Source organism: Ptychodera flava, chromosome 2 (assembly GCF_041260155.1).
Source record: "Ptychodera flava strain L36383 chromosome 2, AS_Pfla_20210202, whole genome shotgun sequence".
In the NCBI taxonomy this organism is placed as follows: Eukaryota; Metazoa; Hemichordata; class Enteropneusta; family Ptychoderidae; genus Ptychodera; species Ptychodera flava.
In genome coordinates this window covers 7,498,433-7,514,996 of record NC_091929.1, presented here as the reverse complement: position 1 = coordinate 7,514,996, position 16,564 = coordinate 7,498,433, and the positions used below count along the sequence as shown (strand labels likewise).

Here is a 16,564-nt window from a genome sequence, read left to right as displayed (position 1 = left end):
ATAAAAATAATATATTTAGTCTTATCTTGAATGCATCTCACTCATATAGAGATCCACCATGCATAAATTATATAAAGTACCTTAACTATCGTATGTTTTGTGTCACATAACCTCAAATGAATAAGTATAGGCTAAGCTAAGTCTAATAGATAAACATGCCCTAATATTTTATTTGAATGTTATTGAAATCGGAACTTCATATAAATAAGGTGCAATATAGGTCTACCACGTGACGTTTGGAGGCATATTTTGAAACTCATGGAGTAATTAAATGTTTCAACTTTTTCAACATCGAAAGTTGAATTTTTCCGATTAATTTACATATGGATCGCGGCCATATTGAATTTTATGTGGTGAAATATTTGATAATTTGTTTCTGTACAATCAAATGGGTTAACGCGACCCCTGATTTTCCTTCTTGATGTTGCAAGGAAACAGTTTCAGGGCGAGTACTACCTTTACATGCAAGTAAGAAACACATATCATGTTTTGTTAATATTTATAGTCAGTTATTAGTTCATTTAAATTTTATCAGGAAAAGAGCTTAGACACGGGAGGTTGTGTGATATCTTAATCTAACGATAGATTCCCCGAATTGGTTAGTGCATCTTTTTAAAATGTGAAATGTTCAGTTTTGTTTTTAATTGTCACTCACTTTTGATAAGAAATGTAAATTATATAGCCTCATCCAACCCTAATTCTTTTGGGTTGGATGAGGCTATATAATTTACATTTCTTATCAAAAGTGAGTGACAATTAAATTTTAGAATTACCACTGCCTTATAATACATCACTGCCTCACGACACATGAAGACATAAAATCGGTAGTAGCGACGGGCGGTGTGTACAAAGGTTATATAATTTCTATATCATTTATCCCATTCAATATAATTCTAAAAAAAACATACCAGTATTTTACATAAAAAGTAACATTGTGATTATTTAAAAATGCCTCTGAATTTACAGCTGCCAAACAAGACTCTGTCAATATAAGCAGTTACAACTATTGATATAGGCAGTGACTACAACAAATTGAAAGTCACTGTTCACTGGCCATGACAATTACTTACAAATTGACCTTAGACATTACTCTAAAATACACATTTGCATTTACGATATATACATTGGCAATACAATATATACATTGCAATATATACATTTGCATTACTCAACAGATACTTTAATAGACGGAGCAACCAAAGAATGTTACAGATAACAGCATATTTCTCAGGGGAAAATATGCATTGAACATGACAAAAATTAGTTTGTACCATACTTACTTTTATAGCAAAGCCAGGACTAAGTTTTAGTGTATCCATTAAACATTTACGTTGAAATACACCAATGAAAAGATTTCACCAATTACATTATTGCTGTTCCGTTGTATGGCATCTGCATTGTAATATAATAGACCCTTTCCAGCTAGACTCAGATACATAGATTTCCCTATGCAATGTTGCTATGATTTAACACACACATTGTTGAAAGCCATAATAATATTGCTGAATATAAAAAAACAATTAAAATGCAAAGAAGGTAGTGCAGATATGACCCACGGAAACGATCTTATTATGTAGCTCTATAACAAAGATCACATTAATACAAGGAGTGGGGCAATTATGTGACATGCACAAGTAAATTTTTTGTGAATGAGTGTGAAAGACCATTTTAATGCAAAGAGAGTAAAATCTTTTGAAATCATCAAGGAAAGTTATGAAAGCACACTGGGAATTACAAATGTGATGCAAAATGTCAGAAATACAAATCCATATTCACTAGTTACTTCAAATGAAAGATAATTGCATGCAAAGAATGTAAAGGTATATCTTACTTAAGTAATATTTAAGCATAAACTATGAAAGGCAGTCCGTATGCAAGGAATGTGATAAAAGAAGAAAAAAAGTTTTAAACATCTCAAAAATAAGTAATTTTGAGCATGGGAAGGGGAAGCAGGGCCCACTGTCTGTGTTTTGAAAGACCATTGCATGCAAAAATTGTGGAAAGATTTTACTCGAAATCATCACACTCTTAACAAGTTACATTTACAGGAAGTGAAATTGGTTTGAAAAATAATTCATGCAACTGATGAAAAACGGTAAAGACAAAAGTAGACTATTTCTTTGACGACTTAAACAAAGGGAGTTTTGCACATTTTAGGCAATACGAGTTACTCTTTGGTGCTCTCAATATCTTAACGCATATGAAGTGCAACCACTCATATGGACAATTCTGGTTAACACAGCCAATTACGTGTCATTATCTGATCTGCACTGAGTTTGACATATACATATGATTCTCTTTTGAACACGATAGGAACTAATTTGGGATAATTTGATAGTGAATAAATGTAGGTTTATTCTGCAAATGTCAGCTTATCTGCTTTTCTCTTTAAGCAATGCACTTGTTTTTACAAGTAATTTGTATTATTGCAACATTCAACTATACAACACACAACACAATTTTTTATTCCTACTGACAATTACATCAGGGGAAGCCCTCTAAATGGAAATTCGGATTGACAACAAAGCCACCCTCCCTCATAAAAATGTTTCCATGACATTCCTTCGTGTATTCAACATATTTTTCTTGAGCTTCAATCTCATGCTCACAGCCCCAACGAGTTGCCTTTGTGCTAAAGGTATTACATTTATTAAACTCTGTGAGGGTTTGGTAGATGAAATGCGGCAGACTGCCTTTACTCTTGATGCAGTTACCCTCCCAGTTCGAAATAGGTGCCATTCTCTTCTTCTAGCCTGGTCACGTGTGCATTCTTCAACATTTTTGGCTTTTCTTCAATGACAGATACAGTGTCAAATAAATAGAAATGCGGCAGACTGCCTTTACTCTTGATGCAGTTACCCTCCCAGTTCGAAATAGGTGCCATTCTCTTCTTCTAGCCTGGTCACGTGTGCATTCTTCAACATTTTTGGCTTTTCTTCAATGACAGATACAGTGTCAAATAAATAATCGCAGTGCTTCCGTAGGTCTCCATTCAGGCAGACAAAATTATCATCGCGAAGTTCTGACAAAACTAATTTGTACTTTTTGTCCTTTGGGATGTAATGCCCGGTACACTCTGGTACCACAAAACGACCACAGGCTTCGTGCTAGTGTAGTACAAGCCCTGGTAAAACTTATTGACTTCGTTGGAAGTGGATGGTGGTATTTCCAATAATCTTCTTCTCGCCTTCACTGGTGTAGGAATATTTGTGTCTTCGGCTCCGGCTCCGTCAAACTTTCTTTTCTTGATCTTTGCGGACGTGAAGTCTATGTCTTTTATCCTTTTTCCACTGCCTTTGTTAACAGCTGTGGGCAGTGACCAGTGTTATCTTCTCTTCGGTGACTCTTCTTGACCGCTGTAACCTCACATTGGCTTCGATGGCAAACATGGGTACCGACAAGACAATTCTCACCAATACCAGCCATGCAAGTACAGTGTCCAGCGAAAATTTTTCCTCCCCTCTAAACAATTTTCTAGTGCTGCAGCTGTGCCCATTCATTCATTTGTGAATCACATACCTTGGATGTTAAAATAGGCATTGCCGTTGATATTTACTACTTAATATTGCTCACGCAATCGCGGCCGCTAACAAAATAGTTATACTATAGGAGAGACGGACCTTGTCAAGTATGATGAGAGAGACTCGTACGCTTTGAGGTCTTCCTGTTAATAGGCAGTTTTCTTTGACATTTTGTGTACTTGATATTGCTCACGCAACCGCTAACAAAATAGTTATACTATTAGACAGACTTGTACGTCTTGATGTCTTCCAAGGTGTAAGCGCTCCTTTGGTTGACAAGATAGTTTACGATGTCGAGTATGTAATATCTGGAACTCACCACGTACCGACATCGTCTGACGACCAATAACCTTTCTGGAGCTGGTTACCTATTACTCTAGTTTTCTCGAGATACATTGCTCGTTAAACTCCGTATTAACTCTATAAGCAGTCAGTGAAACAGCGCTCGGCCTTATGTTTACAGGTCATGGCTTCCGACTCAGCTGAAAGCGGACCAATGACTGTTTTGACTGCAGCTCTTTCAGACGCAAATATTTAGGTCATCAGATTTGAATGGGCTATGAATATGCAACAAGATGGCTCCGGGGTCAAAGTTCTTGATTCTATGACGTCATTGACAGTGTAAAGCATATATACGAATTCAGGATTGAGCATCAAGCAACACACATCAGGGAAATTTTAGACACAAAAACGGACAACCAACGTATACGTAACTGGCTGTAACTGGATAAATTTAATTGAGATCAGTAAGTATGATATTGTCCTAATACCTAGGTGTATAATTTCAGCACAATGAGCCTATTACGGGACTCTCAAACGATCTTAGTGGCCACAGGTTATCGTAACGTTGCTTGAATAGTCGTTCGAGGCGGGCGGCCGCAGGTCGCCGTTTACTTGGAAAAAAAAGGAGCGATTCCAATCTGATTAAAATGTAGAACACGGCGACGTCTGTACGTGCGCGGTATTCTCTTGCCTAGAGGCCACAGCTTGAAAATACGTCGCCGTACTCTACATCTGATTTGAATCAGATTGGGAGCGATTCCTACAACGGTCGAAATAGAATGCCTTTATTTTCGCAACTGCCACCGGTGACTTTGCATAATAAAGGCGCATGAATATTAGCAATGCCATTCTTTTGTAATATGTCAGGCGAGGACAATGATGTCATATCAAGACGTCATTGACCTAGATTTAGGGGACCAACTATAACAGCTATAACGCGGTAACACGAGTTTTGGACGCGCGCAATCGAAGTATAAACGTAAAAACCAAGACAGAAGTGCTACAAAGTGTTTGAAACTCAAAAGGAGACTCCGGGAAGGAGACATTGTAGTAAGTCATGACTACAGGCTACAGGAGAGGCGACAGCGAGAGGGTACCGCGTACGCATATAGAGAAGACGTCGCCGTACTCTACATCTGATTTTAATCAAATTGCGGGAAAAGTATCATTTTCCTTCTCTTGACACCGATGATGAAGCGAAAAAATGACTCTCTTAAAGGGACGGCACCGTAGTCCTATGTCCGTTGAATATAATTCAATGTGGTCAAACCATAGACCCTCGAGAAAAACTCGAGGGTCTTGGTCAAATAAAGCATTTTAAAATCATGTGGTATATCAGCATTTAAATTTGACATCAGAGGACGTGGAACACTTTAGGCCGATGAAGGTGAAGACAGCAACTTTGAAATGGCAAGAAAATATGTATACATATGTATAAATATTTGTTTTTGAGAATGTCAATAAGTAAAGTGAATATGTCATTTTTAGAACGCAGATTTTCAAGGTAAAAATTAGGTCACCGCTCTAGTTTTAAAAATATAATAAAGGTCCCTAATTTTGTCAATAACGTAACACAATGTCGAGTAAGCCTATTTTCACATAACTTTTGAAACATTTGCCTGCGGTGTATCTGAATATCTAGCATAATGATATGTTTTAAATTTGACTGGGCAGTTGTGCAAAGTTTCATGAAAATTACAAGGGAAGAACTGAGTTTTCTATCATCTAACGTAATCCTATGGCGGCAGACGTAATTGTTGCTCTCTTTTCTGTATCATTTTCATCTGATTGTCTTGTAACTTGAGACCACATCCAACAGAGATGGATGAAGTCTACACAAAAGATGAGAAATAGGAATATTCGTAATTCGTAATATTTTACGGGAAATCGGTATACGTAGTTGAAATTGGTAAATCGACATATCTGTATATCGGCAATAAGCCAATGTCCTATTTGATTTTCACGCTTGCATTTTCGGTCAATCCCTGCATATACTGATCTCGCATGACGATTTACATATATGGGACAATCTTGATCGCCATATGCTTCCTTTTTGCAAACTAAACACCGTCAATGTAACGTTTTAGAATCTAAAGCATTTGCGGTACATTTGGCGGCCATTCGGTTTTTGGAATATTAAACCTAATAATTTATATTTAAAGTAATCTTGGAAATGTGATTTTCTATCACATGTTGCATCGAGGAATATCTGATTCTCATATATCGCTATTGGACAATGCCCATTATTGTAATAATGATAACTGCGGCACTGAAGGCTCCCAAAAACGTGACTGAAGGCAGTTCTATTTGAAGTTGATGACGATTAATGATGTTAATTGTCATCATTATTTTCTATTGGAAACCTCTGATTCTCAACAAATCGTACACATGTCAATCACATCACATTCCGATGACGACAGCCATACGCCTATAAAGTAATGTGTCGTCACTGAAATCCCAGGACTGAAATTTGCTATTTCCTCCTGTGCAAATCGTAGCATCTCTGCTACCATGTCATTTGCCTCAATCGACACGATGTCGTTCCCTCAAGACTGTGCTACTTTTATGAGCAAGTGTGATTGCAAAATGGTCAATGTTGGCCCAGAGTTAGAGGGAAGGGAAAAAGGGCAAGCGACGCATGGCATATTTCTCGAGCAAACAAAATTAGTAGCCCTCATTTTATGACTAATGAAATATTATCCTGAACTAGTTTACATCACGAATTTCAAAGTCGTCTTCAAATTTCCTTTCCCAAACTAAGTTTTACATGGTCGACACTTGAAAATAGCTTAACTTGAAGTAAAACCATCCACAGAGAAACTGCAAATGACGACCGAATTCGAACGAAATAAGGTGCCGCCATCAAGAAGGCTCTATAGTTACATAAGATTGTATGAATCCCCGTTGCAACACTTTGACATTTGTCGACATTTTTTTTGCATTCTTATATGTTGCCACTATGTCAGCAAATCACCTGGCAATAAATTTAGCCCTCCGCCCCTCGACCAAATTCCAACCAAATCGAATGCGACAATCTAGCAATAGATAAATCTAGTATTTGACTGAAAACAGAAATACCGAATACATATTATCAAAGGGAACTAGTATTCGCAACTGTGCCTGTGCGAGTTTCCTGTTTACAAACAATGTATTTCATGCACGATATCTAGGTGCACCTCATAATCATAGCTGTAACATTAAAATTATACGATGTAGATTATGACAGATATGAATAACTTTCATCGATCACCATCGTATCTTGGATGTGTTTACATTGGTCGTGTGAATCCCATGCAACCTTTAAGCGCAGCTACGACGACTATATCCCTTTAAATAACATGTTTGGATCAAATGATATACGTATTCATCCAGTTAAACAAGATAATTGAAATAATCATTTGGCCATAATGTGTACGGCGATAAAAGAATGGCGTGCCACAAGTTTTTGAAAGCGTGTCGTTCAGATGCACTGAAAAGAAATGAAAGTGATATTTAAAGCAATAAACCTATGTCCATATGTCTAATGTCTTGTTTTGCCGCAAAATATCACGGATTACTTACCAGTAATTTAAAATGAGAGTATCATGTGATAGAGACTTTCATTTTTGCTATTTAGTAAAGTAATGATAGAAATTTAAATAAAATGAAATAAAATATAAATACAGCCATTCAAAATGTATTTACACAAAAGACACAAAAGTTTTTTTCCTCATCAGTGAATGCTGCTAGTTTTGAAAGTTTATATGAGAATAATTTTTTATGTTATCACCCGTAAAGTTCATTTCAATGCTGGCCATTATCTGGCAGCAGTTTTCAAGATGTGGTCATGTTTCATTGTACTTGCTCACTTTCCAAAGTGTGTTATCATGCAGTAAGTTGAAAAATGAAAGTGCCGTAAGTGTTGTCTGCTTCGACCCTTCACTCACATTATTGTATCAGACACATTCACCCGCGAAAAGTAGGTCCAACGATTTTCGCAAATATGCGACAAAAACAAAATAAAGACATCGTTTTATACTATATTCTTTGACTTTGAAATTAAATATAGCCATACAGAGCATGACATTGTTGAAATTTGCAATCAAGCAAACTTCGTAAAAATGTGGTAAATCACCACATTTTGTCACCGGTGGCAGTGGTGAAAGCGGGAGCAGAAGTGAACGGAAGTGAGAGCGCCGCACTGTTGGAGTGTGAGCCCGTCGAGTCACGCCGAGCCACCATTTTTGAACTGTCGGTGTCGCGTCGCTTCGCGTGTTGCGATTTTGTTCTGTCGCATTCCGCTCTTGGCACACCTCAAAAGGTATGTATTCTTTATTTATTCAAATCTTGTTTCATCCTTTCGCTATGCACTTGATTTGTAGTGTGCCCGCGGTCCACCGCTCAGCAGTAACGCTTCCAGAAACGATTCGCTATTGTTTACGTTTCGCGAACCTACGTGCGGTAATTTTCTGAACCCGCTCATAGTTTTGTGTTCCGTATTTGGTATATTATCGCGGGGTTGGACCTGAGTGGCATTATTTATCGGGCGTAACTAGTATTCGCATCTCGAGACCGACAACCATTGTTTACGCCTAGCTGTGGGTCCATAGCAGTGGTGTTTTCAGAGGGGATTCCTGCCTTTTACGGGCTGGTTTTGATTTACGATTTTAACCCCGCCACCACAGCTATGGGAAACTGCGTACTAGAATGGCGATATTTCGAAAAGTTTCCATCAAAATACCAACTACCAACACTCATCGACAGCTTGGTTATTAGGGACTCACCGCGATCAGAAATCCGCTTAAAATTCACTGAAATACCACCTTTTTCTAGCTTTAATCGACATGACTACCCGGAGACTAGCCCTGCGTACCGTGCTGTGTGTTTCGGGCGTTACCACGGCCCCCACGGCCGTGTAACGCCCGAAACACACAGCACGGTACGCATGGCTGCCCGGAGACCGCCATTTTGCTAACCAACGTAAAACAGTTGGTCTAGGCTCTCTGCAGAACGTCACTACAGTGACGGAGGATGACCTTTCAATTTCTAAACTCAAACTGAGATATTGTGGCCGGTATCCGTTCCCCATGAACAATCACAGATCCCAGGACTGAATTTTTTCTCCCAAGTTAAAGTTTGATTGCAGTTATGTGAGACTGGCAATGTCCATATGATAAACGATGGTCATCGATATCACCACAGGTTATCGTAACGTTGCTTGGATAGTCATTCGAGGCGGGCGGCCGCAGGTCGCCGTTTACTTGGAAAAAAAAAGAAAGGTCAGACACCGATTTCAGACAAGCAGCCAGAAAGAAACAAAGAAACAATCTGGCGTCCAATAAATGATCCTCGACTATCACAAATACCTTCAAATGTTTATTGCTCCAGTATGGCCGGCCTAGAAACGTTACATGTGTCGAAATTTGGCAATATTCATTTCCTGGGGATTCCGCACACTTGCCCTGTATCCGCCATACTGACTTAATTGGACTTCGCATTGAATTGTGGGTAAGGTAGTTCGAATTCAGTATGGCGGATACAGGGCAAGGTATAACTAAAGTCAGTTATACCTTGCTGGTGCGTTCGTTATTGACTTTGTCAAATGTAAATCCGGTGATAATCTGGTGAGAGCGTCCACAGATTAGTAATTTACCCTTGATTACTTTGGCTAATTAGGCACTCAAACTCATCAGATAATAGACGCAGCATGTTGATAAAACGTATACGCAAGATTGTCAAGGGCGCAGTGCTAAGTTAAGACCGAAATACCAAAGGTTGGTAGAATATATCTTTATTAGCGATACAACGAAACACCTACCCACCCCTGGGGACGGACATTTAGACAACACCCTGTGCTGAAACATGTTATCTGGTGTGACTATTCCGTTCCGTTCTGTTCCGAAAATTAGTGTCAGCCCACTGAAAGTATTGTTCTCACATTCCTGGGTATTGGGAGTGTGGGATCGACGGTGTTAGAAAAATTGTTCTCACGTCCCTGGCCACTGGGAGTGTGGGAACAAAGGTGTGGGATCAAATTGTTCCCACACTCTGTATTGTTGCGCGAGACAGTTTAGTTTGTAAGGCATGCTTTTCGATTGGTCAGCAATGCTCTACTCGTGATACGTCCGTGCACTATTGGACCAATAGGAACGTGCGTTATATACAGCCGGAACTACAAATTTATGAATAATTCATTGTGGCGCAGACGACAGGTTGACAGCTGCCTTGTTTATTGTTTACATACTGTAATGTTCAATGTAGGCGACGTATTTTCTAAGGACGACCGAAATTTGTGCTGAAATACCAATATAGACCTCTGGGAACCTACCGACTGTTTGTCGTGAAGGACATTAATTCTGACGAAGAATTCACTCGTTCAGCGGTGCAGCTCGTTAGCGACTACCGGTACGTAGGTCCCGTTATGGATACACCAAGGCCCGGTACGTCTGCGGCCGACGCTGGACGATCCGGTCGATTCACAGGGTGTTGTCTAAATGTCCGTCCCGAGGGGTGGGTAGGTGTTTCATTGTATCGCTTATAAAGTATTCTACCAACCTTTGGTGTTTCGGTCTTAACTTAGCACTGCCCTTGACAATCTTGCATATACGTTTTATCAACATGCTGCGTCTATTATCTGATGAGTTTGAGTGCCTAATTAGCCAAAGTAATCAAGGGTAAATTACTAATCTGTGGACGCTCTCACCAGATTATCACCGGATTACATTTGACAAAGTCAATAACGAACGCACCAGCAAGGTCTTCAGTTATACCTGATAATAGACGCAGCATGTTGATAAAACGTATACGCAAGATTGTCAAGGGCAGTGCTAAGTTAAGACCGAAACACCAAAGGTTGGTAGAATATATCTTTACTAGAGATACAACGAAACACCTACCCACCCCTGGGGACGGACATTTAGACAACACCCTTTGGCCGATTTGCGGAGTTGTCCCCTGGCGAGCTGGACGGGTTTGTTTCTGATCAACAGAACAAGGAAACGACACGTAAAACGCGATATCACATCTCACTATTTAAGCAATTTCTAATCGAAAATAATGATGATAGAGAAATCAAAGACATTCCTCCCGCCGAACTCGATCCGCTCGTCGGTAGGTTTCTCTGCGTTGTCCGCAAGGAAGATGGGTCCGAATATGAACCCTCATATTTACGTGGCATGCTTAATAGCCTCGAAAGACATCTCCGCTGGGAGAAGTACGAGTCGTCTTTAACACTGGGCGCAGAATTCTTCATGGCCCGCGAGAAACTGAAGGCGAAACAGAAGGAACTGAGAAAACAAGGCAAAGGCAACCTCCCGAACAAAGCGGACGCATTAACCGATGATGACATAAATCACCTATACGAAGCACAACAACTCGGACCGTGCACACCACAGTCAGTTATCAACACCCTTTGGCTGAACAACATGCTACATTTCGGTATGAGAGCTGTTAAAGAACATCGTTCGCTGTGTTGGGGTGATGTTCAGCTCAAGCGCGATCGGGAGGGCAGAGAGTTTCTTGAAATGACCACAGAACATCAAACGAAGACGCGAACCGGTGAAAATGTAAACGATGTCCGCCCAGTGAGACCTCAAATGTACGCATACCCTACAGATATTGGGCGCTGTCCCGTAGCGTTGTACAAGCATTACAGAGCACTGAGACCAGGAGATTTTAACAGTCCGGAAACACCATTCTATTTGGCTATAAAGGACAATAACCCGAAATCACCGACAGAGAAGACTTGGTTTAAACGTCAAGCTATGGGACCAAATACTATCGGTAACATTATGAAGAACATGTCAACTGAAAGTGGTCTGTCCGACCTCGGCAAGAAACTGACGAACACAAGCGCTAGAAAATATATGCTTCAAAAGTTAAATGATGAAATGGTGCCGCCGACACACACGATGCAAAAAGTGCACACAACAATGTGCAGTCCGTCAACAACTACTGTAAATTATCGGACAAACAACAGTATACACATATTGACTGGCTATGAGGGCAACAGCATACGTCTGTACCCCGAGGGACTGTGAGTCATCCCCAAAAACAGACTGTTTCGCGAGGCCGTAGCCGATGTAAATAGTCTGTTTTTGGGGGTGACTCACAGGCCCGAGGGGTTAAAGACGTATGCTGTTGCCCTCATAGCCAGTCAATATGTGTTTTGTAACACACCTCATCCGTAGCGATGCATAAGAACGTACTATACACAAAACTTGTCGCATGTAGGTCTATGATGTAATATGTTGGAGTGGTTCAGTAAGAAAGTTTTTCCTAAAAAGACCGCAATACTTCTGCAAAACGTTCAATTCACCTTTGATTATAGTTTTTGTCCGTATCCAGTCCTTGTTGGAAACCAAAGCATTCAATTCTTCTTCAGAAAGTAGGATAAACCAAGAAATTTCTGGATTATCGTTTCGATCGGCCGCAGACGACATCTTTGTTTACATTCCGGTCCGCGTTCGCGTCAAATATCGTTTTTGACGTCAGCGGGCATCATTTTCCAGAACTGATGCCTGGCAGGCAACAGTTCAAACGAATGATGCCTGATGACGTCGTTTAGGTGGATCAGCACAAAAGAACGCATCCCACGTGACTATCAATTGGCGAATTAGAATACAGACTGCGGATGAGGTGTGTTACAATTCGCTATGTCACACATTCTATGCGATACCAAGGGAAACCGAAATGAAGGTAATGTCGTCCAAACGAGCTTTCCTAGTAGTAGTAATGCTGTTGCCACGTCATCAAATTACATGAAACTACAAATGCAGGAACATAAGCACACGGAAAAGATAGAAAAATCGCGAATTCTAGGTTCGACTGCGATTTTCAGCGATTGCAATATTACCGGAGGAACATTTCGTGTTACGCTGAACGTGCAAAGTGAAGGAAGCCGAGTGAGGAAACGACCGCGAGTATTGTATTCAGATTCAGACAGAGTATCCAAGAAAACTGAATGTTTTTTCCATGTGTTTGTAATGACTTGTTCACTTATATATACATATATACGCCATTAATGTTGAAAAAAACTAGGACATTTTTAAATTTTGGCAGACGTTTTAAAATACGAATTTAGTGAAATTTGATGTATTTATTCAGAAACTTAGTTTGACCGTTTTACCTAAACTGTACAGAAATGACATTACAAAAAATAATTCAACATGTTAACTTATTTATTGTAAGCATATAAGCATAACATGTAAGTATCCGTTATTTAAAATGGAATTTCATGATTATGTAATGTTTTCATCAATATTTATATACACAAGCTTATTCATATATCAATTAATGTTTTAAAATTTCAACAACCAAAGAAATTATTTGAGAAAAGTTACAAAGGTTAAACATGTTAATGTGCATGCTTATTGTACGAGTATCAATAATATAAAATGGAATAAAACAAGTAATTTTTGATTAAATATCTCTGTGTGTTCGATTTTAATTTACTTGTAAGATGGAACTATTTTTTCCTGTGGAATAATACTAATTGGATTCGGGCCTTATCACACGTTTATTTGGATACGAAATTTTATGATGTTTTGTTTCCCGTTTTTTCCAGTCTTTTATGGGACGTGAGAAATAGAATCCCACACCCCAATGGGTTGGGATGGAATGTCTCACACTCGTTGGGGAATTTTTGTCTCACACGAGCCGCAGGCGAGTGTGAGACAAAAATTCCCCAACTCGTGTGAGACATTCCATCCCAACCCATTGGGGTGTGAGATTCTATTAATCCCACACTATCAGAACTCGTCTAACACTTTGTATAAATCCGCATATACGAAAGCGGTATATTACACGAGCTCTGATTGGATAATAATACATGGCGACGAAGTAGAATAGTCACTGATACACTAAAATATTATTCATTGTTTCCAGTGTAAATTTAACAAATTTTGTGGTCAATAGAGAAATTGAGATAATGAATCTCACACACGCAGCGGTGCTGTGGCATAGAGATCGCGCTCGGGTCCAGCGCAGTTTACTACGACACCTATCGGTGTCGCTGATTTAGCTCACAATATAATAAAATAGGTTAATCTTTGAAAAAATCAACCTGTGCCTACTTTATCACTGTATATCTACGACACATCTCCTTCTCCTGCTAAATATTCCGACAGTGAAAACATCCTGTATTTTCAGCCGTTTTTAGCTCACGTGTTCACACACGTGAGCTTATGTCGCAGCGATGTCGTCTGTCTGTCTGTGTGTCTGTTTGCCTATCTGTTTGTCTGTCTGTCTGTCTGTGGGCCCGATATAAAAAAACCGGCTCATCAGATCAGAGTCAAGTCTGATTCAGTTTGCAAATTGCATTTCGTCCAAACACAGGCATGTGCAGTGCTGCTAAGTCAGAGCGCCTCCCATGGTCATGCATGCTAGGCGATGCCTTGGCCAAGACGTAGTGGTAAGTGTTATGTAGGTCATTTCCCCCACACTCATCATGACCTGAGTTCCACTAGTCTAGAACATTCTCAAGGTCACTGCCCTTAATGACCTCACAACCTTGAATTCAATTAGTCATGTTTGGAATTTTCTTGACATTTACTGAATTGTGCAAGAGAGATAATTTTAAATTCTTAGAACAGTAATTAGCATGTCAAAAAAGTTCTAGATTGTTCTTATAATGCCCTTTTGTAAGCATATGTGTATAAAAAGGGACGTGCACAGCTTCCAGTCAGATATTTGGGATTGTGTCTCTTGTGTGTACTACTTCACGTCTTTGGAAAGTACAGCAGTAGTAATTTTCAAGACTTTTCAAGACCTTCACTGCCAACGCTGGATTTATACTGTCGACTTTGTACAACTTTAAGCCTGCAAGCCAAAGGACTGTTCATTCATCCGACTGACTGTTACAACTCTGAGACTGGAGCTTTGCCGTCCCAGCTGAGATAAGTAGTCTGTACACTTTTAAAGCTTGTATCCTATCCCTGTCACTTAGCATTAGTTTTATTTTCGTTATAACTTTTGTTTAAACGTAAACTGCTGAGTTCACCCTTTTGTTCGTTTTCTCTGCACGTAACATAAGGAAAGACCACTTCAGCTCGGCCAGGCCTAGCCTCGCATGCATGGCCGTGGGAGGCGCTCTAACGTAGCAATACTGCATGTGCCTGTGGTACAAAGGCAAAGCCAGCTCCTATCTGGGGTTGTAAACGAGAGTTTATGAATGGCACCATATGTTGAATATTTAGAAAACGTTATCATACACTTCTCCATGTACAAGTCTTGTTCAGACAACTTGTTTGTCCTATCTATACCATAATCAAAGGACAAAACGTGTTGTCTCCAGACTAAATAAGAATGTTTTATACATTTTGACCTTATTACAGTGTCTTGTTAGTTTCATGAAAATCAGTGCAGTTGATTGAAATTTCCACAGACACACTGTCTGCATGGGAAACACATGTTTGCCTGATGCTGTAACAGTTCCGTTGCTTCAATTATCACATAGAGGCGTTAATGAATGACAGTGGTATCTTGTGTCGTAATTTTTAACATAGGGTGCAAATCGTTTGCTCTCATTTACCACACTTGGCAGGGTCTGTTTTGTCTTTACAGTCTGAATGCTGGGGGTGTAATTTGAACAGCGCCCTCAGAAAAATAGCCTCGTTTTCATTTCAAAACAAAGGTCGCAGTAGTACGCAGGGGTCACACAAGCATGGGTCGACTAAACATGCCTACATTCACGCTATACCGCGGACCTGAGTGAATGTTGTAGGTAATATGTGTTTTTAGGAATTTGTTTCTGATATAAACAGTTTGTCATGTAAAAATAAACCTACCTTCAAAAGATTGTCGATGTGTATACTGAGTAGTTTCTGTTGCATAACACGATTTGGGTCTGTCTATGAAGGGGAAACGGGGCTAGTAAATAGTCTTCCGGGTCTTGAACACCGATCAAATTTCAGCAGTGTCTTTTTCAGTAACAATTGATTGTGTATACCAATTTTTAACTTTACAGGGCTATTTTACTGGAAATGGTACACTTTTCAATAGACCCTTGGCGAAACTTCGTCTAAAAATTTCACCTATGAATGCCGTTTTCTGGTACTTGTTACAGTGGGCATTATACATTCACCACAGATTAGATGGCCTCTACAAACGAGAATAATTTTATGTTAACTACAACTACAGTTCTTTAGTATATTATTTTCTCAGAATTTTAGAATTTATAAATTGTTTTATGTATCTTGAAGTCTGTTTCTATATATAGGAAAATGAGAGCAACTTTACACATCGTTTTCTACCTTTGATAGTGATGCGGTATATTGATTCGATCAATGTGGTTTAATGATATGGAGAAACATGGCGAGACACCGGTGAATCGATAGTGCTTTGACCCTGGTCATGTGATCTGGGTCCCCGGAAGGAACCGGTTATGTGTTGGAGCTATTTATCCCACATGTTAATTTGATAGTAGCGATTGTTCATCAACTAGAGATGCTAGTATGGATATGTTGTGGTCTGAACTTTGAGTGGTTTGTTGGTCGGACTGTTCGTGTTTTTTTATCCTCGTGCTTGATTTGTGCCTGAACGAGGATGTCTCTTAAGTTTTTATTCCTTTTGTATGCTATGATAGGTTTTTCTGGAAAAACTTTGACCAGTGTTTGATCGGCTTCTATTATTTTCCAATTTTTTGTTAGACCTTGTTTGATTTGCCTGGTTTTGATGAATGGACTGCCAGGTCGTTGTGTAAACCAGTTTTGTTCTTATGTCATATTCCTCTTATCTTTATCGGTGAGGTATCGTCGATGGTTGGTGAGATTAACATCTTTCTT

At 39.5% G+C, this 16,564-nt stretch overlaps 1 protein-coding gene across 2 annotated transcripts in view; it reads left to right on the top strand.

The window, feature by feature from the left end:
* The first annotated feature begins 4,141 nt into the window (after positions 1 to 4,141).
* The window catches only part of LOC139152510 (trans-aconitate 2-methyltransferase-like), a 62,686-nt gene continuing 50,263 nt past the window's right edge, over positions 4,142 to 16,564 (top strand). Inside the window, exon 1 of one of the 2 annotated variants that reach the window (XM_070725706.1) lies at positions 4,142 to 4,267. The gene's annotated coding sequence lies outside the window, so the exon portion shown is untranslated. The remainder of the gene's footprint in view (positions 4,268 to 16,564) is intronic. The other variant, XM_070725699.1, reaches the window with a different exon arrangement.